Source organism: Sus scrofa, chromosome 4 (assembly GCF_054392235.1).
Source record: "Sus scrofa isolate SSC_HxYL_T2T_F1_AM1 chromosome 4, Sscrofa_HxYL_maternal_Yorkshire_Landrace_v2.0, whole genome shotgun sequence".
Taxonomy (NCBI): domain Eukaryota; kingdom Metazoa; phylum Chordata; class Mammalia; order Artiodactyla; family Suidae; genus Sus; species Sus scrofa.
This window is the reverse complement of record NC_139386.1, coordinates 89,223,367-89,247,065: the sequence shown is the minus strand read 5'-3', so window position 1 is coordinate 89,247,065 and position 23,699 is coordinate 89,223,367. Positions and strand designations below refer to the sequence as shown.

Here is a 23,699-nt window from a genome sequence, read left to right as displayed (position 1 = left end):
GTGTCTCTTCCTGCTGCTTCATAAACACTTGTGAAAAAGTAATGTTACCCTTGCTAAGGCAGCCAGGGCTAGGACAGGGCTGCAGACACATCAGAAAGCATCCTTCGGGCTGGAGTCTGGTCCCATGAGCCCTGCTCAGGGAATAGTGACTTGAGATGCCCGGAAACATGAGGCCCCTTGGAGTCAAAACCCTAGCACTGTTTTCCCCCCCCCAACCCCCCCTTGAGGTTAGTGTGTTTCAGAGAGTCCTATTTAAGTTCCAGCACTTGGGAAGGCAATTTTTTTTGTTTTGTTTTTGTCTTTTAAGGGCGGCACCCATGGCATATGGAGGTTCCCAGGCTAGGGGTCTAATCAGAGCTGTAGCTGCCGGCCTACGCCAGAGCCACAACAATGCCAGATCTGAGCTGTGTCTATGACCTACACCACAGCTCACAGCAAGGCCGGATCCTTAACCCACTGAGCGAAGCCAGGGATCGAACCCATAACCTCATGGTTCCTAGTCAGATTGGCTTCTGCTGCGCCGTGACAGGAATTCCTGGGAAGACAGTTTTAAAGAGAAATGATCAAAAAATATCCCAAGCACCCCTTTGTTGCCATAAGGAGCAGTTAGTGAATGGAGCTGCTGCAGGTTGAGACTTGTGTCAGCTTTTGTTTTTTTGCTTTTGTTTTTAGGGCTGCACCCGTGGCATATGGAAGTTCTCAGGCTAGGGGTCGAATTGGAGCTTCGTCTGCCAGCCTACACCACAGCCACAGCAACTCGAGATCCGAGCCATGTCTGTGATCTAGGCCACAGCTCATGGCAATGCTGGATTCCCCGACTCAGTGAGCTAGGCTAGGAATCGAACCTGCATCCTAGTGAATACCAAGTCACATTTCATTTCTGCTGAACCACAGCGGGAACTCCCTGTGTCCACTTTAAAAAACCAACCAACCAAACAAAGAAACTACCCTCATAACCCCCAGCTAGGTGCTAGTTTCTGGCTCTTGGCACTGACTCTGCCTCCACAGAGAGTGGAGGAGGCAGAGCCCCCAGGTGGGGTCTAGTTTTAGCTCCCAGCTCCTATGTCATTGCTGAATGGCCTTGACAAGACACTTAAACCCTTAAATGAGAATTAAACAGTGCCATACGGAGGCACTCAATAGCTGTTAGTTACCATTCCGTGGACTTGAAATCTGGAAGGGAAGCTTATTAGATTTGTGGGTAAAAATAAAGGGTAAATAACCTATAATTGGGGATCTCCCTGTGTAGAAAAAGCAGAGCTTTATTTAAATCAGGGACCTCGCTAGGCATTTGCCTACTTAGAGATAATTTTACTGTCTGGTTCTCAACTGCCCCTAGCCGGATCTGGAACACAGGAAACATGTAATTACGTGTGAGCCTATGGGCCCAGAGAAAAATGCACAGCCATTGTGGTGCCCATTTAGAGGGCACTGTCTCTCCCGTGCCTAGTTCCCAGCTATGCTAGAGGTGTGCTTTGCAAGTTGACCCTAGGGGGATTTATGCACTTGAGGGCTCATCTGTGGGGATGCACAGAGAACCAGTGAGCCCGAGAGGTTTGTATTAGAGTCCTCTGGAGGGAAGCAGACAGGTTGTGTGTTGAATCAGCCATGCTGGCCATTTTCTGTGAGTAGCATGAAGAAAAGAGCTTCAGAAGCATAGGTCTTTCTGTGTCCTTGAGCAGCAGCATTTACTGTTATTCTGGTGGTTCTTTTTTTTACTTAAATCTTAGAATTACAGCCATATTGCTTTCTCTTATTTTGTAGACGGAGCATCGGTCTGGATGGGTTAAATGTCAGTATAGGAGTTCCCGTCATGGCTCAGTGGTTAACGAATCCGACTAGGAACCACGAGGTTGCGGGTTTGATCCCTGGCCTTGCTCAGTGGGTTAAGGATCCAGTGTTGCCGTGAGCTGTGGTGTACGTTGCAGACGGCGGCTCAGATCCCGAGTTTGCCAAGAAATGGCAAAAAGACAAAAAAAAAAAAAAAATTGTCAGTATAGATGGGTTAAATGACTTCAGAAGCTATGCTTGGAACCTAATCCTCACTCATTTGATGGAAACATGCATTCCACTTGTGCACAGCCAGTGAACTTTTGGATGGCAATGTGTTTGTAAGTTGGGGACTGCTTATAGGACATTCTTTTCAAGCCAGGACCTTCTGGGTTAAAGGGGAGTCATTGGAACCAAATGCTAAAAAAGCATGTTCAAAATTAGTTTTGGACTTGACCATAGTGTAGTTGAGCCTGAATAACCTCCAACAGGGTGTGTAGACATGCAGAATATTAGTAGTGGAGTCATAGGGATCATCTGGTGTTTCCTAATTGCTGGTTTGCAAACTGGTTTGGTCTGTGATAAAGATTAAGTTCTCTGCAATGTCTATAGGAAATCTTAAATGGTGTGTATATTGATTACATTATGTATTTGTGAAATACAGCAATCACATTCCATGTATTATAAAAAGTCAGGCCATTTATTTATTTATTTTAATTAATTTATTTTTTGCTTTTTAGGGACACACCCCCGGCATATGGAGGTTCCCAGGCTAGGGGTCCAATTGGAGCTACAACTGCTAGCCTACGCCACAGCCATAGCAATTCGGGATCCGAGCTGCGTCTGTGACCTACACCATAGCTCATAGCAACGCCAGATCCCTAACCCACTGAGCAAGGCCAAGGATTGAACCTGGAACCTCATGGTTCCTAGTCAGTTTCATTAACTGCTGCACCACGACAAGAACTCCGAGGCCATTTATTTTTTAACAGTTCCTCCCTTATTTTTCCAGCAGTCAGGTAAGTGACCCCTCATATCAGGGTCCTGGATGTGCTGCCCGTTTTGCTCATTCTTTGGCTTTTGTAATGGTCGGGCTCAGGGTGCCAAATGAGAATAGGAAACCACAGAATTGTTTCTCTACCTGTCCTAGTGATAATGGATTGTAAGCCTTACCAGAGAGCACAGCTTTTCCTCTTAGCAGTCTTTTTAAAGCATATAGACTGATTTTTCAAAATAACATTTCAGGGAGCTACTGTCGTGGCTCAGCAGAAATCTGACTAGTATCCATGAGGATGTGTGTTTGATCCCTGCCCTTGCTCAGTGGGTTAAGGACCTGATGTTGCTATGAGCTGTGGTGTAGGCTGGCGGCTGCAGCTCTGATTTGACCCCTAGCCTGGGAACTTCCATATGCCACATGTGCAGTCTGAAAAAGACTAAATCAGTAAAAAAAAAAAAAAAAAAAGAGAGAGAGAGAGAGAGAGAGAGATTAAAGAAACAAATGGCATTTTATTATTTTTATGGTTACCAGTGCTTCCTGTATAGGGTTTTGGATTGGACCTCTTTTTTTTGGCTGTGCCCATAGCATGCAGAAGTTCCTGGGCCAGGGACTGAACCCATGCCACAGCAGTGACTTGAGCCACAGTGGTGACAATTCTGAATTCTGAACCTGCTGAGCTACCAGGGAACTCCAAGATTGGAACTCTTTCTGCTTGACACTTATTTTGGTATCTAAAAAACAATGAAAATAGTATAAGGAGGAAGAAAAATGGTTTATACTTGCTTTACCCACACCTAACTACGGTATAAACTATTAATTTCTTTTTGCATTTATATATGTCCATGGAACTTATTTTGTTTTTAGACAAAATGGAGAAAAACACAGTTTTTCAAAACTTAATGTATCCTGAGCATTTTCCATATTGCCAACTGTTTTTTTTTTTTGTAAACGTGGCTTGGTAACTATATTACATTTTATATGCAGTGTACCAAGATTTGTTTCAAAAATCTCACCCCCCTCATTGTTGATTAAGTAAATTGTCATCTACTTCTTTGCAGTGATGAACATCTTCACAAATGTTTTGTTCCTCCTTAATTATTTCCTTAGAATAAATTCCTAGAAGTTGAATTATAAGTTAAAAGGATGAACATTTTTTCATACTTTTGCCAAACTGGGAATGAAATCCTCAGTGCTTGCTGTTGGCTGCACTATCAGTGGTTTCCCAGGACAGCTGGTTCCCAGATGCAGTGTGTTGTTCAGGCTGCAGTGTAGTAAGTGCTGCCCGCCCCCCCCCCCCGCCCCCCGCCACCCCCTGTAGGTACGGTGAGTGCAGCAGTGAGAACCACAGTAGAAAAAAGTAGAACTGTTGTTCCTATAGTATTTTTTTGCGATGGTGGAGTGAGTTCCTTCTCAAAAAAAACTCAGCCCTATTTATATATTCCTTGTTTTTTCATGTAAAAAGAGAGGCCTATATTATATAGTCTTCCTCTTCTTCTTCTTTTTTTTTTTTTTTTTTTTGCATTTTAGGGCTATACCCACGGCGTATGGAAGTTCCTAGGCTAGAGGTCGAATTGGAGCTGTAGCTGCCTGCCTACACCACAGCCACAGCAACGCCAGATCCGAGCTGTGTCTGCCACCTACACCACAGCTCATGGCAACGCCAAATCCTTAACCCACTGAGCGAGGCCAGGGATTGAACCCGAAACGTCATGGTTCCTAGTCGGTTTTGTTTTCGCTGCGCCACAACTGGATCTCCCGACACCTTGGTTTTAGACTCTACATGAGAAATGTGACTTTGGCTCAGTATACTTTTGTTGAGACTTGACACTGGGATCGGTATACAAAGATGAGTGAGAGAGGACCCTTGCCCAAGATTTCTGTAGTTTAGTGATAGAGATTAGTAATATAAGAGAATAAGTTTCTATTGTGGCAAAATGTATATAATACAAAATTGACTATTTGAATCTCCTTTATTTTAGTTTTTTATTAAAATATGATTTACAATGTTGTGCCAATTTCTGCTGTACAGCAAAGTGACCCACCCAGTCATATGTATGTATATATATATATATGTATGTATATATGTGTGTATATATATATATATGTGTATATATGTGTGTGTATATATATGTGTGTATATATATATGTGTATATATATGTGTATATATATGTGTATATATATGTGTGTGTGTATATATATATATATATACACACACACACACACATTCCTTTTCTTCTATTATCTTCCATCATGGTTTATCCCAAGAGATTGGATATAGTTCCCTCTGCTGTACAGTAGGACCTCATTGCTTATCCATTCTAAATGTAATAGTTTGCATCTACTAACCCCAAACTCCCAGTCTTTCCCTCTTCCTCCTTGAACCCTTGTGAAGTGTACAGTTCTGGAGTTCCTGTGGTGACTCAACAGTAACCAGCCCAACTAGTATCCATGAGGATGTGGATTCGATCTCTGGTCTTGCTCAGTGGGTTAAGGATCCCGTGTTACTGTGGCTGTAGTGTAGGCCAGCAGCTGCAGCTCCAATTTGACCCCTAGCCTGGGAACCTCTATGTGCCATGGGTGTGGCCCTTAAAAAATACAAGTGTACAGTTCTGTGGCATTAAACACATTTATGTTGTTTCAGCCATTAGCACCATTCATCTCCAGAACATTTCCATCTTCTGCAATTTACAACTCTGCATTTGTTAACGATAACTCTTCATTTCTCCTTCCCCCTCAGCCCCTGTCTCCATGAATTTGATTCTCCTTTCTGTCTCTATGAATTTGATTACTCTAGGCACTTCACAAGCAAATCATGCAGTATTAGTCCTTTTTTGATTGGCTTATTTCATTTGTCTTCTCCTGAAGGAATTCAGGTTGATTGATGTTGCAGCCTGTGTTAGAGTTTCCTTCCTTTTTAAGGGTGACTAGATATTCTCTCGGATGGGTTACACCACATCTTGTTTAGCCATTCATCTATCAATAGACATTTGGGTTTCATCTACCTTTTGGCTACTGTGAATAATGTTGCTTTGAACATATACAATATACAATATTGTATATTGTATACAAATATCTGTTCCCTTGCTTTCAGTTCTTTAGAGTTTATCTAGAACTGGGATTGCTAGATTGTATGGTAATTCTATATTTTGTTTTTTGAGGAATCACTGAATCGTGTTCCACAGTGTTTGTACCCTTTTACAGTCCCATGTACAGTGCACAGGGTTCCATTTTCTCCATATGCTTGCCAACACATGCTATTTTCTTCTGATAATAGTCATCCTAAAGGGTATGAAGAGCCATCTTTTTCTTTTTCTTTTTTTTTTTTTTGGCCACACCTGCGCCACATGGAAGTTCCCAGGCTAGGGGTTGAATCAAAGCTACAGCCTATGCCACAGCCACAGCAACGCAAGATCTGAGCCATGTCTGCCACCTACACCACAGCTTATGGCAACGTCCGATCCTTAACCCACTGAGCGATCCTTAACCCACTGAGCGAGACCAGGAATTGACCCCATCTCCTTAGGGATGCTAGTTGGGTTCGTTACCGCTGAGCCATAGGAACTCCTGAAGAGCTATCTTATTGTGGTTTTGGTTTGCATTTCCCTAATGATTAGTGATGTTGAGCATCTTTTCATGTACTTATTGGCTTTTCATATAATCTTAGGAGAACTGTCTGTTCAAGCTTCGATCTTTTCTTGATCAGTTTTTGTTGTTTTGTCAGAGTTCTTCATGTATTCTGGGTACCGATCCCTTATCAGCTGTGATTTACAAATATTTTCTCCCATTCCTCAGTTTGCTTTTTTACTATGTTGACAGCATCCTTTGAGACACCAAAAGGTTTTACTTTTGGTGAAGTTCATCTTTTGTTTTGTTTTGTAGGGCCACACCAGTGGCATATGGAGTTTCCCAGGCTAGGAGTCAATCAGAGCTGTAGTTTCTGGCCTACACCACAGCTCACAGGCAACCCCAGATCCTTAACCCACTGAACGAGGCTAGGGATCGAACCTTCAACCTTATGGTTCCTAGTTGGATTCATTTCCGCTGCGCCACGATGGGAACTGCTGGTGAAGTTCATCTTATTTTTTCTTTTGTTGCCTGTGTTTTTGGTATCATATCCAATAAATCATTGCCAAATCAGAGGTCATGATGCTTTTCCTCCTGTATTTTCTTCTAAGAGTTTTGTGGTTTCACATGTTACATTTAGGCCTTTGGTCCACATAGAGTTAATTTTTGTACATTGTGTAAGGGAGCTTTCCAGACACTCCTTCCCTTCCTGCTCCCTCTCTCCTTCCCTCCCTCCCTTCTTTCCTTTTCGGTTTCCCAAAAAGAATTTGTTGAACGTCATTTTATTGAATGAAAGAAAATGCTTAGCTGCAACTCACAGGAGTTACGGAGCTGAAGTCCCTGGCAAGAGGGTTCTGCTTGAATGATAGAGGAGGAGAAAGAGAGTCAAGCCTCTCCACTCTGGAGAAACAGCACCCTACAGGAAGCTTCCCTGAGGCAACTTCTTGCGTGTACTGTTGCCTAGGAATCTGCAGGAACCCTGTCAAATGAGAGGGGGGAAGAGAAGATTATCGGGGTAAGAGGAGAAACACATGGTACTTAAAGTGCTTTTATTATTATTATTATTATTATTATTATTTTGATTTTTTGGTCTTTTTTTTTTTTTTTAGGGCTGCACCCACAGCATATGAAGGTTCCCAGGCTAGGGGTCCAATCAGAGCTGGCCTACGCCACAGCAACACCAGATCCAAGCCACGTCTGCGACCTACACCACAGCTCACAGCAACGCTGGATCCTTAACCCACTGAGCAAAGCCGGGGATCGAACCCACAACCTCATGGTTCCTAGTCGGATTCGTTTCCATTGTGCCACGATGGAAACTCCTTGAAGTGCTTCTTAATCGACTATCTTTATTTATATATGTATTCTTTGTAGGAGACTTGTTTGGACTGAAATTCTCCATTCGTCTTTAGCTTGTGCAGGGTTTTTGTTTTGTTTTGTTTTGGTGAGAATGTGTGTGCTTACTTTAGATTTGTCCCCGGTAGGGGAGAAACAGGATTTCACACTCTTTAACAGAATACCGTACATGAGGCTGGAAAATATACGTTGTGTTTCAAAGACAGTAACTTTGCAAATGGCCTTGAACTCTGTACTCTAAACTTGCTGTGGATTTCTGCCCTCAAAATGGTACCACAGGCCTGATCCCTTAGCGTGTGTGCAGCTGTGGGCCAGAGGGTTGAAAGCAGATCCGGTGTCTCCTTCCGGACAAATTTCAGAGGGATACAGCTGCAGGTTTTTCTGTAACTCTTTGTGTGTGCACAGGAAGTTCCTTACAACCCCCTCTGTTAGATCTCATTTCCTTTCAGTCGTTTGCCCTCTGTGCTCCCTGGGTGTCTGTCTTGTGGGTTCAGAGTTCAGAGAGCGGCTGGATTGGTGCCCCCTTGTGGTCCTCCTTTGATCTGGTTGGGATCTTGGGAGCTGAAGGCAAAGAAAGGGTCACTGAAGAGAAGAAGACTCAGGGGAATTTATTATAAATTACTGCATGAGGAAGTCTTTTTGAAATATAACATAATCCAAACATTACAGTGCTAATTACTTTACATAAATCAGAATTTTCTTTAGAAAACATCATGTTTTTAAAGTAAAAAGACAGTTAACTGGAAAGAGAATTTGTAATACAAATGAGAAATGGTCAGTTTTTTTCTTAATAAAGAGCTGTTCAGGGAGCTCCCGTCATGCCTCGCTGGTCCGACTAGAATCCATGAGGATGTAGGTTCAATTCCTGGCCTCCCCTTAGTGGATTAAGGATACAGTGTTGCTGTGTCTGTGGTGTGGGTCGCAGTCACAGCTCGGATCCAGCATTGCTGTGGCTGTGTTGTAGGCTGGCAGCTGCAACTCCGATTCCACCCTACTCTGTCTGGGAACTTCCATATGCCGTGGGTGTGGCCCTAAAGAGCCAAAAAAAAAAAAAAAAAAAATCTATTCAATAAGACAAAACAAGGTAATTCAAAAGAGAAGAGAAAGGCTGTCAACTGACTGGTTTCATAAAAAGAAAACCAGAAGGCTTTTAGGCATGTAAAAGATGTTTATCCTCACTTAAAATAGAAAGGTAAATTAAAGAGAGGGATATCATTAAAGTTAGATAATAAGAGTATAGGAAATAGGTGTATGTAAATCATTGATGGTTGGAGGGCCATCTGGGTTTATGTATGGAAAATTTAAAATCTTTGCCCTAGCAAACCCACTACTAGAAATTTACCTGACAGGTATATATACATAGTGCTTGTTTTATTTATTTATTTATGGCTGCACACACACACACAAAACCCAGAATTTCTGCTCAGGTTTTCGATCACCAAGATTTAACAGCAAAGCAGGGACAAATTTCAGAATTCTAAGCTAAAGAGGGGACGTAGTTCCCTTCATAGATAGGAAGAAAGTAAAATGGACAGGAATCACGACGAACTCTTCAACTGAGTTACAAAATAAAAAGCTTCCCAATGGATTATTTCCAAGAATATTTCTAGAAATGAAAATTTAAGGAGTTTTAGAGATGAGAATAATTTTTATTGAGCTTCTGTTTTGTGTCAGCTGTCTGATGAATATTAACCTGTTAACCCTTAGCGCCCATTTGGGGAGTGGCTATCATTGCTAATATTACAACAAGGACACTAATGGTCTGAGAGGTTGGGTTGCCAGACGTGGGTTTGGCAAGTCAGGAATTAAGCCAGGTCCTGTGTGCCTAGTCTGATTCTAAGGGACTCTTATTTTTTTTTTTGCTTTTTAAAACTTTGTAGTAAGTGAGTAGTTTTTGTCCATTTGGGGCTTTTTTTTTTTTTTTTTTTTAAATCTATCTTGCTCAGAAGTTTAGGGTGTTTCTATCAAGACACAAAATGGCATTTTTACACATCTGCAGCCCAATAATTGCTACTCGTTTGGAAGACCCTGAAAAGCACATTGCCAGATCTAACAGCAACTTCTTAGTTACCAAGGAGACAGTAGATTTAGCTCAGTGCTCAGTATAGTTTCTTTTAAGTATAGTTGAAATCTTTAAAGATTGGTTGGGTCTGTTTAGCATGTCTGATAATTATTAACCAGGATATTTGATAAAGTAGACACTTCTATATGCCAGCTAGTAATAGTTTATACTTAGAGCAAACAGAAAACACCAGGAAAAATTTTACAGGAGACAATTATAGAAGGAAATGATATATATCCTTAGGGCATATATCCTCTGGAAGAAAAAAATGTGTACAGGAATATACATAAATAGAAGTTGAAGAATATGCTTGTATTCTCTGTGGTTTAAAAAAAGAGAAATTGAACTCACTGATTGAAAAATGGCAGATGTATTAGTTTTCTAGGGCTGCAGTAACAAACTACCACCAATTCGGTGGCTTAAAACAACAGAAATTTATTCTCTGACATTTCTGGGGGCCAGAGTCCAAAACGGAGGTGTTGGTAACATTGGTTCCTCCTGGAGGCTCTGAAGGAGAAGCTGTTCCCTGTTTTTCTCCCAGCTTCTGGTGGACTTCCCAGGCTTATAGCTATGTCACTCCATGCTACCTTCATCTTCAGTGGCATTCCCTCATGTGTCTGTGTTTCCTCCTTTTCTGTTTTATTTATTTATTTTTGTTTATTTAAATTTTGTTGCATGACCACAAAATGTGGGAGTTCCTGAACCAGGGATCAAACCCGTGCCACAGCAGATACCCAAGCCACTGCAGTGACAGCTCTGGATCTTTAACCCACTGTGCCGTGAGAGAACTCCCCCTCCTTTTCTGTTTCTTACAAGACACCTGACATTGGGTTTAGGGCTCATCCATCCCAAGGATGATCTCATTTCAAGATCTTCAACCTTAGTTACATCTGCAGAGACCTTTATTCCAAATAAGGTCACATTCCGAGGTTCCCAGGGTTAGGACAGGGTCATATCTTTTTAGGGGGCCACAATTTATCCCACAACAGAAGTTGTACTTCTGGTATTAAAAAAGCCAAATTGTGGAGTTCCTGCTGTGGCTCAGCTGAAACAAATCTGACTAGCATCCAGAGGACACAGGTTCGATCCCTGGCCTCGCTCAGTCGGTTAAGGATCTGCCTTTCTGTGAACTGTGGTGTAGGTCACAGACGCGGCTCAGATCTTGCATTGCTGTGGCTGTGGTATAGGCCGGCAGCTACAGCTCTGATTCAACTCCTAGGCTGGGAACCTCCATGTGCCATGGGTGCAGCCCTAAAAAGACACACATACACAAAGAGCCAAGTTGTAAAAGATGAATGGTCATTGATCTTTTTTGTAGATAAATTTTTTGGGGGGGAAATAATTGTAGATTCACACAGTTTTAAGAAATAAAACAGGAGTTCCCACTGTGGTGAAGCAGAAACGAATCGATTAGTAACCATGAGGCTGCAGGTTCGATTCCTGGCCTCGCTCAGTGGGCTAAGGACCTGGCGTTGCCATGAGCTGTGGTGTAGGTCAAAGATGCGGCTTGGATCTGGCATTGCTGTGGCTGTGGTGTAGGCCAGCGGCTACAGCTCCAATCAGACCCTTAGCGTGGGAACCTCCATATGTCATGGGTGCAGCCCTAAAAAGCAAAAAAAAAAAAGAAATAAAGAGATTCCCCTGTACCTTTTACCGAGTTTCCCTGATGGTAATATGTTACAGGGCATTGATGTTGATAAAAGGGAAGATACAGAACATTTCATCATCACAAGATCCCTCCTTCAAGTTGTCCTTTATTAGTTACCCATGCCTTCTTCCCCCACTGCCATCCTCCCTGCTCCTTCATCCCCTTATCCCTGTCAGCCCCTAACCTGTTCTCCATTTCCATAATTTTGTCATTTCCAGAATGCTATATAAATGGAATCATGCAGTCTGTAACCTGTTGAGATTGCCTTTTTCCCCCTTAGCAATAATTCTCTGGAGATTTCTACAGATAGTGGTTCACTCCTTTTCATTGCCCTGTGGTGCTCCGAGGTGTGGGTGTACCAGTTTGTCAGCATTCATTCACTGGAGAACATCTGGGTGGTTTCTCATTTTTAGCATCTGTGAACATGGGTGTGCATGTCTCTGTGTGCACGTGTTTTCATTTCTCTGGGATAAATGTCCCCGAAGGGGAGTACTCTCTTAAGATCATGGCGGTTGCATGTTTTGTTTTTAAAGAAAGTGCCAATCAACTATGATAGAAAATATAAAAATTTTAAATGAAAAAAAGTGCCTAATTGTTTTCCTGAGGAGGTGAACATTTATATTTCTGCCAGTAGTGTATGAGCGATGGCTTTTTCTCCCTATCGTCACCAGCATTTGGTGCTGTCACTATTTTTTTTTTTTTTTGGGTCTTTTTAGGGTCGCACCTGTGACATATGGAGGTTCCCAGGCCTGGGGTTGAATCGGAACTGCAGCTGCCGGCCTACGCCAGAGCCGTAGCAGCACCAGGTCTGAGCCGGAGTCTGTGACCTACACCACAGCTCATGCCAACACCGGATACTTAATCCACTGAGCAAGGCCAGGGATTGGACCTGCGTCCTCATGGATGCTAGTTGGATTTGTTGTTGCTGAGCCACAATGGGTACTCCAGGTCACCATTTTTTTATTTTAACTGTTCTGATTGGTAGATTGGTAGGTAGTGAACTGTCATCCTGATTTTAATTTACATTTCCCTAACAGCTTATGATATTGAGCATCTTTTCATGTGCTATTTGCTACCTGTACACCTTCTTGGGTGAGTTGCTTCTTTGTGTTGTTTGCCCATGTTCTAATGAGTATTGGTCTTTTACTCTTGAGTTTTGAGAATTTCTTGTATGTATTAGTCCTTTGTTTTATATGAACTTTGTATTTTTTCCTAGTCTGCAGCTTGTCTTTTCATCCTTTTATGAGAGGATTTACAGAGCAGGGTTTATTTTTGAAGCAGTTTATCAATTTTATGGCTTATGCTTTATGGTGTCAAGTCTAAGAAATCTTTGCCAAGTTCTAGATCCTGAAGACTTTCTCTTGTTTTTTTTTCTCCTAGTAAGTATTTTTTTTATTTAGGGATTAATCTGTGATCCATTTTGAGTTAATTTATATATAAAATGTGAGGTTTAGGTCAAGGTTGGTTTTTTTGTTTGTTTGTTTGTTTTTTGTTTTTGGCCTATGAATGTCTACTTGCTCCAGCACTATTTCTGAAAAGGGCTGTTTTTGCTTTATCAAAGCAGGTGGACTTATTTGTGTGTCTAAAACAAAAGCTTGGCTTATGTCTACTGAGAGTTGCTTCAGATTCATCAATTAGTAAAAAAAAAAATTATTCTCTTCAAAGGATAGTTGCTTTAACCCTTCTTATCTGCCGACAGTAGATGAGCCTTCATGATTTATGATAACTTGCATTGTGGTAAACTCACCATCTTTTATAGAGTAACATGGTCTGTGTAGCTTTGGGAGTTCTTTGTTTTGTTGTTTTTTTAAATTTAGGGCTGCACCTGCGACATGTGGACGTTTCTGGGCTATGCATCGAATTGGAGCCTCAGCTGCCTGTCTAGATCACAGCCACAGCATTGCAGGAACCTAGCTGTGTCTGCGCCCTACACTGCAGCTCACGGCAACACCAGATCCTAGAACCTGTTGAGTAAGGCCAGGGATTAAACCCATATCCTCATGGATACGAGTCTGGTTCTTAACCCAATGAGTCACAATGGGAACTCCCTTTTCTTTGTTTTTTGATTTCAGAGGAGTATGGGGACCATGCAGGTGGTTGATGAAAGATGAATCCATCAAAATCTGGAAGGGCCAACTTGATGGAGTTGAGTCTGTTAATAGAGGTTTTGAATCCCTTTCTTCAGATGCTGTGAGGATTGAACAGGAATTTGGGTTGTCAAGGACAGTGAAAGAGGCTTTCCGAAAAGGGGAAGTGGGTGCTTGGCACAGGCTTTTCGTTTCCTCTCTGCTGGGCTACAGTTAGATGCTGGTCCTGGAGGAGACCTAAAGAGGAAATTTAAAAAAAAATGTTTTGGGGTTCCCGTCGTGGCTCAGTGGTTAATGAATCCTACTAGGAACCGTGAGGTTTCCGGTTTGGTCCCTGGCCTCGCTGTGGCTCTGGGGTTGTCATGAGCTGTGGTGTAGGTCCCAGATGAGGCTTGGATTTGGCGTTGCTGTGGTTCTGGCGTAGGCCGGCAACTACAGCTCTGATTAGACCCCTAGCCTAGGAACCTCTAACTTCTGGTTTTCCTCAATTTGGATGAGGACTGCTGGAAAGAAAGAGTTAACTCAAATATACTTTGTACAACAAAGCACCCTTATGCTTTTAAGTTGCTGTTAAATGTTTACCCATGTGTGGCCTTCAGTTTGCAACCATTCAGCCCAGGATCCAACTGGCACATTGTGCTCGCCTTTATCCATTCATTTTTTAAAAACAGGGGGGTAGGAGTCACATTTCGTTTTGTGCTTCTCTTCCAGGAGGACTTCAAGGCCCAGGCCATAATTTCTGAAATAGGCATATTATCCTTGCTCCTTAAGCCAGACTGTAGCAAGTGGGTGGATTTAGGTACACCTTGTCCAAAGACGCCCTCATCTTTCCCTCAGCCAAGGGGCTCAGTTTGCTGGATTTTACTATCTCCACTTGCCTCCTGCCCCTCAAGTAGAAGGGGAAAGAAAGAGCTCCAACCTCACTGGCATCCACAAGGCAGTAAGAATTGACCCTCTGGCATGCCTCCTCAAGCTTCTGCTTTTTGCAGAGGGCTTTGTAAAGAGCAAACTCATCAAAGCCAGCAAGAAGCCTGAATACATTCATTTTTTTTTTGTGATGGGAGGGAACGGTGTGTGGTGCCTGTGTGTCTGTCCTGAGGTGAATACAAAGAAGTGTTCCTGGACTCCATGTTCAGGCTCAGAATCAGCAGGAGGAGGCTGAAGTCAATCCTTATTTTATACCGAATAACTGTAACCCAGTGGTGGTGAGGCTTCTGTCACCACTTGAATACAAGTGCAATCCTGTCTTGCCTGATGTTTAACTTGTGTTTGGTGGTAGCTGTTAATGAGGCTGTGGGTGAAATTGGAACTTGGCTTCACATGAGGAGCGTGGGTACCCACCCCACTCCTTTTTTGTTTAAGATGATACAGAAGAACTACAGCACTCACTCATATTTCTGTAACCCTCACCAATCTCATTGTAAGTTTGTTACTTAGAGGGTAGGATGTTTTTAAAGGTTATTATTATTATTGTTATTGTTATTATTATTGTTATTCTTGGCTACTGTAGCATGCAGTGACTTGATGTGGGATCTCAGTTCCCAGACCAGGGCTTGAACCTGCACTGCCGCAGTGAAAACACTGAATCCCAACCCAAGACCACCACAGTACTCTCAGGAAATGCTGTTTTGCTTCTTACACTGTATAGCTTTCTAAAAGGGTTCTGCCAGTTCCTAACACACCAGCCAGTGGGAGCGCATCTGTATTCATGTGTTGAAGTTTTAAAGAGGTGACTCGTTTCTGCTCCCAAGCACCTGTTTCCCAGAGCATCAGTCCCGGCGCCCTTTAGCACATACATAGATTCATTCTGTTTTCTACTGGGGAGTGTACAGGGAATCAGAAGTGACTTGTCTTTCTTAGTAACATATTTATCAGGAAAACTAACTTCTAAGGAAGTCCAACAAGCCTGAGCTCTGCAGAGTCTGCAGGGAGGAAATACGGAGCCTTTCTGAACATGTGCTATTCTTGGCAGCTCCTGAAATATTTGTTGCAGGCATGGCACCTGTGTTTGTAGGGTCACCGTGGCTCTTGGGAAGAGAAGACTTTCCATCCCTTTCTGTTGTGGTGGCAGGGCAGGCAGTGTGTGTGGTTGTTAAGAGCATGCATCCTGAAGCCAGCTTGCCTGAGTTTGAAGACCAGCTCAGCTGCTCTCGAGCTGTCTGATCTTGGGCCAGGTCTCTTAATCTACCTCTCTCTGCTTACAGTTCCTGCTTGGGTAAGAGGGGCACCATAAAATACACACCTCACAGAGTTGGTTCGAGGATTACATACCGTAGTAAATGTAAAGTCCTGAGGACAGTTCTTGGCATGCAGCTGTTCAGGGTGTTAGTTATTGTTCATCATTCCTCAGTTGATTTTACACTTTAATTTCATGAGGTTTTTTTTTTTTTTTTTTTTTGCCACGACACGCAGTGGCTTGATGTGGGATCTCAATTTTCAGACCAGGGATTGAACCCGAGCCGCAGTGGTGAAAGCAACTGAGTCCTAATCACTAGACCACCAGGGAACTACCTTGAATAAGTCTTCTTTGAGGGGGTTTCTCCGTAGGCATGCATGACATCAAAGAGAACAGAGCTAACTCTGTAGTTTTACAAACTCAGAAGTGAACTTTTAAAATTCCTTGCTAGGCATAGAATTTAGATTGACAATTCACTGAGAAGTCCTGGGATTATGTTTAAATCGGTGATCGTTGCTCAACCGGAATTTTTCTCAGGTACAGGCTAATAACTGGGTTTTTCTAGGATGGACTGCCTTTGCAGTACCAACATGGACCAGAAATTAATACTGAGAGCTTCTTCTTTTTTTTTTTTTTTTTTTTTAATTTTAAGGGCCACACCCATGGCATATGGAGGTTTCTAGGCTGGACATTGAATCAAAGCTGTAGTTGCTTGCCTATACCACAGCCACAGCAACACAGGCTCCAAGCCAGATCTGTGGTCTCCACCATAGCTCACAGCAATGCTGGATCCTTAGCCCACTGAGCAAGGCCAGGGATGGAACCTGCGTCCTCATGGATGCTAGTCAGATTTGTTAACCACTGAGCCATGATGGGAACTCGGTACTGAGAGCTTCTGTTGTGGGGAGTTTTTCATCTCATATTTGGTTTTCCCCCTCCCAGCCACTGCTTCATAGCACTTGGCCTGCAGCACACGAGGTGCTGAAAGATGGGGAGGATGTTTAATTCCACCCTGACACATCAGGGTAAATAGAGGCTGGCGGGTGGCACAGAGGTGCCCAGTTGCCTGGGGACATTGGTCCAGGCAAATACTCCTTACCTCACCTTTTAAAACTCACAAAGACATTACTTGGCTGATGAGATGCTTGTGTCACCTGTGATGAACAAGGCAGCCTCTTGGCCCAGGATGGGATAATTGCCCAGCTTTCAAGAGGACCTTTATTCCAAGGTATATTGGGTATGTGGATGTTGACATTAGGATTAAGTTGAAAATGGCAGAAAACTTCAAGCAACTGTGTTTAAGCAAGATAATTTACATCATTCCTATCTCAGCTTTATGATCATTTGAGTCTGTGGCTCCTTTATGTAGCTATTCTACCCTTAGTTTAGCTGCTCTACCACCCTTAGTTAGCATGATATCAATGCTACAGAGTGGCTGCTGGAGCTCCAGCCATCCAATCTTCATTCCAGTCAATAGGAAGAAGCGAGTCAAAAGGGGATTCTGATCCTTTAAGGAGATTACAGGAAGCTGCCACTTCACACCTCTAATTGGTCAGAACTTAGTATAATCACAAGCTGCAAGGGATGCTGGGAAATATAGTCCTGAGCTCAGCTAAAACTCAGGGTGAGATTTGAGTACATGACTAGTTATCTCTGAATATGTTATTATGTACTTTAGGATGATATCAACGCTGATGCTAAAGATGAGCAGGGCAGACTGTATTTTTGAAATTCCAGGTCTGAAGGAAAAAGAAAACTGGGCCATCAATTCAGACGTTTCCTGTGGTAATAATCCACTGAGCCACATTTGAGTGACTCCCCAGGTGCCAAGGCCTGCCAGGCCCTGGGAATGAAAGCTGAGTCATAACCGGTCCCTGTTCTCTGGAAGCTCTTAGTTATTGGATTGACCCATGGCTGCTCTTTGGTGTCTAAGATCCTTTTTATAATATAGCAACTTAGTGGGTATAGATCTCATTTATTTGTGTGTGTGTGTGTGAGAGAGAGAGAGAGAGAGAGTGTGTATGTGGTGGTGATAATTGTATTATAGCTAGGAGAGTCCACTTAGTACATGGGTTCTGGGGTCGTCCATGACCCCTAGGCTGGTTGGCCTTATAGATCTTCCCTGGAGAAGCAATGAGGATACCTCCCTATTGCTGCCATGTAGTTGGTTTGACCAGCAATCTAGTCAGCAGGTTTGAGCTTTGTTCTGTCTCGGGGCAGATTACTGGGCCTCTGGTTTTCTCATAAATTAGAGCTTCTGACCTGCATGGGGAGCAACCCCTGCCCCCAAAGAAGTGAATGTAATGTCTGGGGGGCCGTGCTGCACACCATATAAGTTGGTGGAGTGTTTCCTATTTAATGATGATGACAGGGAGAGCTGCTGTCAAGAGTTATTGAGGTGACTTGTATGCAGTCCCAGGGTAAAGGTGTTCACCTGAAGAGTCTAAGCACCTGGCCTCTTTGCACTCTTAGCTGCTGCTCTTTGCACTCTTAGCTTCATTCAGGGCAGGTGTTACCAGATGTCCACAACCCATTCAGAAGAGTGGGGAGGAAGTGATGAGCCAGGTACCTCACCTGTAGCTGGCTGCCTATTTTAAGCCCTGGGCTGTGTGGTTGCTAGGTTTTCCTCCATCAGAGCAATGCTCACTCAGAGTGGGACAGACAGCTTGATGGGATTCTGAAACACTGGCAGCATAGCCCTTAGCCTGTGTGCATCTGTAAGGTTGCCCATGAGAAATACCTGCCCTGTACTCTGGGGACACACCCAGCCTGAGGCCCTCTGTAAGCTGAGCTATGCTGCTCTGAGCTGACCAGCCTGGGTTCCATCAGGTTATGTGTTGGGGTAGTTGGGGGTTTACCCAACAAAAAGGCTACCAGAGCTCGTTTGCTGTTTGTGTGTTGGTTTTCTTCATTCAGCAGTATTGGAATTGGACAAGAAGATCTTAGGGAGTGGATCTTGGAAGACGCACCCCCTAGAAACCCCCTGTCTGAGCCACCTCCTATGTGAGATTCAATTCTGAGAATTTCTCTACTTTCTTAGCAATATGGGAACCTCTGTGGACTCAGCAGCTGCCCTGTTGGAAACTGTGAGCTTCAAGGGCCTGGTGATGGGTGTTGACCGCTCCTGGGGCTTCCCAAATGGGCTACGTTCCTGAAGAAGGAGTCCGTCGTGTTGGTCAGCATAGCTGGTGGACTGGCCTAGTGATGAAGTCCAGGGTTGGCACGTTCTCAGAATGATAACACAGGCAGGAGTCTTCAAGTCATCCTGAGTCGTTTTCCATCACCCTAGCTGCTTGTGAGGTTTAACCCCATAGGTTTTTCTTAAAAGAATTTTCTATCCCCTCCCCTGCCCTCAAATTACTGGCTCCTAACAACCGAATTCTTTTGAATATAATCCAAATTTAGGTTCCAAATATTGTGTGTGCGTGTGTACTTTTAGCTTCTTTTTGATACACAGATCACTTGCCTGCCTTGAAATTCAGTGAAATTTAACATAAATATTGACTATAATGACACAGTGGGACAAAACAGTATTACATTTCTAACCCACTCCCTCCCTGTTTTCTGGAAGTGGAGTAAATTTACAGAGCATATTGGAGCTGATGCTGAAGCTCCCTCACTTCTGCAATAGTGAAAAGAATTGTGCATTTGGAATTAGAAGATCTGTGGCTTGAGATTCAGCTCCATAAGCTTGAGCAAGTCATTTCACTTGACTGAAATTTCTAAGCTTCGTTTCCTTATTAGGAAAAAGAAAAAAAGATAAAGTATGATCTTGTTGTCATAGAATTAAGTGAGATAATATCTTCAAAATGGCACAGGAGTAAAGAAATGATAAATCACTTTCACTGATTCTCGCATATGTTTTTTTCTCTTTTTTTGAAAGATAATCTCATATTGATCTTAACTTTGTTGGGTTTTTTTTTTTGTTGTTGTTGTTTGATTTTTTTTTGCTTTTTAGGGCTGTACCCATAGCATATGGAAGTTCCCAGGCTAGGGGTCAAATGGAAGCTACAGCCGCCAGCCTGCACCACAGCCACAGCAGCGCAGGATCCAAGCCATGTCTGTGACCTACACCACAGCTCATGGCAACGCCGGATCCCCGACCCACTGATTAAGGCCAAGGATTGAACCAGCATCTTCAGGGATACCAGTCGGATTCATTTCTGCTGTGCACAACGGGAACTCCTGATCTTAACTTTGTATTCAGACAGCAGTCCTAGCCGACTTGTTGCTGTCCCCTCCCCTTCTCTTTAAAAATAATGTGCTAGAAGCAGCAGGGACAGGGTATATTCTGGATACATTGCACTACCTGTGGAGATTCATGAAACACTGAGTTTACCTCCAGCTCCATGGGTGCTGCCAGTTTGCCTGTGAGGTACAACTGGAAGGAGGGTGGGCTCTGGAGTTGGACTCTTTGGCTTGGAATCTTGGCTCCACAGCCACTTGCCTTGGGCAAGTCACCTCACCTCGGTCTTCACTGCCAGTAGAGTGGGTATAATGATAATGGCCACCATACAGAGTTGTAATAAGTAAATGAGATAATTTAAAAATGTGGAGCCCAGTATCTAGCACATAGGAGGAAACTGCCTCTTAAATTAGTAGGAAACTGCCTCTTAAATGTGAACTCTTGTTATCAACATCATCATCATTTTTTTTTTTTTAGGGCCACATCTGAGGCATATGGAGGTTCCCAGGCTAGGGGTAGAATTGGAGCTGTAGCTGCCGGCCTATACCACAGCCACAGCAATGCAGGATCCGACCTGCATCTGTGACTTTGACCACAGCTCACGGCAACACTGGATCCTTAATCCACTGAGCAAGGCCAGTGAACCTGCATCCTTCCACTGAGTCACAATGAGAACTCCCATAATTATTATTTTAAATGTAAAATATCACATAATGTAAAATTTCTCATCTTAAACCATATTTAAGCATACCCTTCAGTAGTGTTGAGTATATTGTTGGGCAACAGATCTCCAGAACGTTTTCATCATGTAACACAAACTATATCGATTAAACAACTTCCCATTACCCCTACTCTGAGCCCTTGGCTACCTCCATTCTACCTTCTGTTTCTATGAGTTTGACCGCTCTAGATACCTCCTGTGAGTGGGATCATATGGTATTTGTGTTTTTGTGACTCATTATTTTAATGTGTCTTAGCCCACCACAGCCATTGCACCTGCTCCCATTTTGAGCATTCTACAAGCTCATGATTGCCTGCCGTCTCAATCCCTGTCATTAATGAATTGTTTCCTTTTTTTTTTTAAAGGAAACAGGACAGTTTGCAACTCCAGAGCATCCTTTAGAAGAGGGCAGGATTATGAAGAAGGAAAAATAAAGCGAAAGGGACTTAAAGGAGGGCATTTTTAAGTAAGGAAAAGACCATCCACTCACTGCAGAGTGGAACCTCTGAAGGGCTTCTGCCTCCCAATTGCACCAGCAGGGCAAATAGTACCAGGAACCCTCCCTCTCCCCATGTATCTGTCTTCCTGATTCCAGGAAGAAGAAAATGTTAGGAAAATCTAGGTTAACCTAGAGGCAAGAGTTTCTTTGCTGGTTCTTGCAGTGATGTTTATCTCCTGAGTGATAAAAGATTTCTTTTGCCTTGGAACTTCTGACTGCCTTTTCTTTTTTTTTTTTTTAAGTATGGTTGATTTACAATGTTGTGTTTTTTTCAGGTGTACTGCAAAGTGATATACACACACACACATTTTATATATAAGTGATATATATGAAAAAGAAATACATATCATGTATAATGTATTTTTCATATTCTTTTGTTATAGGTATTACAAGATGATTGACTATAGTTCCCTAAGCTATATAGTGGGTCCTGTTGTTTATTTTATTTATTTTTAAATTTCTTATTTATTTTATTTATTTATTTTTTATTTTTTTGTCTTTTTGCCTTTTTCTAGGGCCGCTCTCACGGCATGTGGAGGTTCCAAGGCTCGGGGTCTAATTGGAGCTGTAGCCGCCAGGCTATGCCAGAGCCACAGCAACGTGGGCTCCGAGCTGAGTCTGCGACCTACACCACAGCTCACGGCAATGATAGATCCTTAACCCGTTGAGCAAGGCCAGGGATTGAACCCACAACTTCATGGTTCCTAGTCAGATTCGTTTCCCTGTGCCACGACAGGAACTCCAGTACTGTAACTTCTTTTTTTTTTTTTTTTTAGAGTAATTTTTTTCTTTTTTTTTTTTTAATTTTTTTTTGTAACTTCTTTATATGCCTTTTTTTTTTTTTTTTTTTTGGCTGGGTGGGATTACTGTTCTTACTAAAAATATTTAATGGGTTTTAATTATTTGAATAACCTGATAAGTTATATGTATCTGGCTCCACAAATCCATCTTTTCATTTTTGTTCTTTGGACTTCTAGAAGGAATTATGTCTACTGGTGAAGGCTTTCATAGCCTTAGGATATAAGAAGTTAGGAGAAGGAAATTATGGGCCTATACATGTTGAAAAACTTAGAGTTTCTTTCTTTCTTTTTTCTTTTTTTGGTCTTTGGTCTTTTGAGGGCCGCACCAGAAGCATATGGAAGTTCCCAGGCTAGGTGTCAAATCAAGGCTGTAACTGCCGGTCTACTCCACAACCACAGCAACATGGGATCAGAGCTGCTTCTGTGACCTACACCACAGCTCATGGCAATGCCACATCTTTAACCTACCGAGCAAGGCCAGGGATTGAACCCACATCCCATGGATACTACTCAGGTTCATTAGCCACTGAACCATGACAGGAGCTCTGTAAAAACTTAGAGTTTCCAATTGCACATAACCTTTGATTCTGTTGTAGCATTTTCATTTTTGAATCTAGTTAAGTCATGCAAGCTTTTTATGTTATTTTTTCCTTTTGGTGGCACTTCTGTAGTTCCAAAAATCTTAAGTAGTTTAAATGCCTTTTTTTGGGTTAATATGCAAAAATATCATAAAAATAAAATACTTTTACTCAATAATTAAAAATTGAGTCAAAATGTTGTTCCTCCACAGATCCTTATTTGGTAGTGTGTTTCACAACTTGTGCAATAGGACATATTGTGCAAAGTAGTTTTAATTTGCATTGACTAGGGCAACAGGAATGGCCAGTTTTCCTTATGTCAGACAAATCAGATACTTTATAAGAATTGTAACTTTGGAGTTCCCATCATGGCTCAGCGGAAATGAATCTGACTAGTATCCATGAGGATGCAGGTTCGATCCCTGGCCTTGCTCAGTGGGTTAAGGATCCGGTGTTGCCATGAGCTGTGGTGTAGGTTGCAGATGCCTCTTGGATCCTGAGTTGCTGTGACTGTGGTGTAGGACGGCAGCTACAGCTCCACTTTGACCCCCAGCCTGGGAACTTCCATATGCCACAGCTGCAGCTCTAGAAGAACAACAACAACAAAACAAATAAACAAACAAAATTGTAACTTTGAAAAGCATCCTAGTTTTTCTCTATTAAAATCAGTTGGTGGAGTTGCCGTCGTGGCGCAGTGGTTAACGAATCTGACTAGGAACCATGAGGTTTTGGGTTCCATCCCTGGCCTTGCTCAGTGGGTTAAGGATCTGGCGTTGCCGTGAGCTGTGGTGTAGGTTGCAGACACGGTTCGGATCCCGTGTTTCTGTGGCTCTGGTGTAGGCTGGTGGCTACAGCTCCGATTGGACCCCTAGCCTGGGAACCTCCATGTACCGAGGGAGCAGCCCTACAAAAGGCCAAAAAAAAAAAAAAAAAAGCCAAAAAAAAAAAAAAAACCAAAAAAAAAAAAAAAAAATCAGTTGGTGAAATAAGTTCAATAGTTAGGCTCCTAAGTCTGAGCCCAAGAAACCTTGAACTGTGCTGATTTTTTCATTTATTATAAATTAGGTCAACCAGTTTCATACATGGGGATTTGAGTTAGAGCTTCTATTTTGTAAGGTAGACATTTTTATTTTTAAATTAATCTTTGTGTCAAATGAAAAAAAATTTGCTAAGAACAGTCCCTCACTATATCATTCTTTGGAATGCACTTATTTTTATACTTTTTCCTTTCTAAAGAGTGTATGTTAGAGTTCC

General features: G+C 42.6%; 1 protein-coding gene across 3 annotated transcripts in view; it reads left to right on the top strand.

Moving 5' to 3' along the window:
* The window catches only part of UCK2 (uridine-cytidine kinase 2), an 80,405-nt gene that overhangs the window by 32,278 nt on the left and 24,428 nt on the right, over positions 1-23,699 (top strand). The window lies entirely within an intron of this gene.